Raw genomic sequence first — 2,500 nt, 5'->3', positions numbered from 1 at the left:
AATTATAATAATTAGAAAACTTAATAAAAAATAAGACTTAATAAATTATGAAAAATGTACTGCCATTGTGTGAATAATCGCGTAATCCATAAAAAAGCAACTGTAATCTGACTTTTAAAACTTAATATACATTTTTGGAATCTGATTACGTAATCCAGAGTACATGTACAGCACTGCTGATCACACACACACACACACACACACACACACACACACACACACACACACACACACACACACACACACACACACACACACACACACACACACACACACACACACACACACACACACACACACACACATCCTACTAATGATGCTGAATGAGGAGACCAGCGTGTCACTGCTCCAGTAGGGGGCGCTGTTCTGTCTGGTGTGTGTGTGTGTGTGTGGCTCTGACCTCACACACAGAGACTGGGATTAATGGTCACAGGTGATGAGAGAGAAAGGCACACGGAAAGGAACAGAAAGGACAGCTGTGTGAAACCATCATCCGCACGCGAGCGAGGAAGTCCTGCTGAAACCAGAGAGCTTTGAAGACCCGGCCAGCGCATCCCGCCAGACTGACCCGGAGTATATGCGGAGTGGCGCCGGCCGAAGGATTCCCGACCGGAATAACGGACCAACGGGGAATAGAGCCGCCAACATGTGCGTGATACGCGTTCATATACAGACACACACGCTATTAAAACACACTTCACACTAGTGTGAGCAACACTGACTACATTAAAACCACCATGATTCAGACATATACCAATACAAATAACAGGTGATATGCTTTTTAATAATGTAACATTTTAATAATAATAATAATAATAATGAAGATTAATAAATATTATTAAATTATTATAGTCACTAAATTATATAAATAATAACAACAACAACAATAATAAACTTAGTACATAGTAAATATTATTGTATTAATGAATTATTATAATTAGTAAAGTATTATTATTAGTAGTAATATATGGAAAACCAATAATAATACTTTAGTAATTATAATTATTTTAACTAATAATATTTATGTATTAAGATGTTATTATTATGTTTTCATTATTATTAATACTACTAATAATACTGTAGTAACTTTCGTAATTAGTTAATACATATGATAATAATAATGAAAAACATAATAATATATGAATACATAATACATATAACAAGTAAAATTAATTATAATATAAATATTGTTCATTATTATTAACAATACTACTTTATTAATTCTAATAATTAATTAATACAATAATAATAATTAAGCATAATTATTATTAATAATACTATTAATAACAATAATGAAAAAACATAATAATTATACTTTAGTAATTATAATTATTTTAACTAATAATATTTATGTATTAAGATGTTATTATTATGTTTTCATTATTATTAATACTACTAATAATACTGTAGTAACTTTCATAATTAGTTAATACATATGATAATAATAATGAAAAACATAATAATAATATATGAATACATAATAAACATTATAAGTAAAATTAATTATAATATAAATATTGTTCGTTATTATTAATAATACTAATACTACTTTATTAATTCTAATAATTAATTCATACAATAATAATAATTAAGCATAATTATTATTAATAATGATATTAATAACAATAATGAAAAACATAATAATTATACTTTAGTAATTATAATTATTTTTTACTAATAATACCTATTATGTATTAGGATGTTATATTTTTCATTATTATTAATAATACTTTAGTAATTATAATAATTAGTTAATACAATAATTATTATTAATTATAATAATAATGAAAAACATAATAACATCTTAAAAGTAGCTATTAGTAAAAAATTATTATAGAACTATTTTTTCATTATTATTATTAATACTACTACTAATAAGTATTTACCTCTGATACCATGTTGTACTGGTTTGTACGGGACATAAATATTAACTGTGAACCAACATACTGTAACAATCAGACTTCAATGTCACCAGTTGCTTGTTTAACTGAGTGAAATCACAGCAAAGACTAAATGAAACCTCATCCTGCAAGCAACACACACCCTCTCGCCGACAGACAAACCACATCAAACACGTCCAGCCGAGGCTGACGAAACCAGTGATGACATGAGGATCAAAACACCAGTCGCTAGTGCAAATGCTAGCCTGAACGCAAGTATGGCCACAACACGCATTATAAAAGGGTGGTTGATTATGATTTCACTTTTTTAACGTTAGCTAGTGTGTAATGTTGCTGTGTGAGCATAAACAACATCTGGAAAGTTAAGTTTTAAAGTTACAAATCGCTTTTTAAGGACTACAACAAACGGCTGGTAGGAACTACAGCGAGCTTCTTCATGGGTTAGTGACATCACAAACCCTATAATTTACATAAACCCCGCCCCCGGGAACTAGATGTATAGGTTATCATGACAGAATATGCTAATCAATGACTAATCGTTAACTCCACATCAGCTGCATAAATTAATCAACTAACCATTCAGTACTGTTGCTTCTACA

At 29.4% G+C, this 2,500-nt stretch overlaps 1 protein-coding gene across 5 annotated transcripts in view; it reads right to left on the bottom strand.

Moving 5' to 3' along the window:
* Positions 1–2,500, bottom strand: part of runx1 (RUNX family transcription factor 1) — a 71,212-nt gene that overhangs the window by 14,034 nt on the left and 54,678 nt on the right. The window lies entirely within an intron of this gene.

The sequence above is a fragment of the Rhinichthys klamathensis genome, unplaced genomic scaffold (genome assembly GCF_029890125.1).
Source record: "Rhinichthys klamathensis goyatoka isolate OS25496 unplaced genomic scaffold, OSU_Roscu_1.1 h1tg000205l_1, whole genome shotgun sequence".
Classification (NCBI taxonomy): Eukaryota; Metazoa; Chordata; class Actinopteri; order Cypriniformes; family Leuciscidae; genus Rhinichthys; species Rhinichthys klamathensis.
This window is presented reverse-complemented; position numbering and strand designations above follow the sequence as displayed.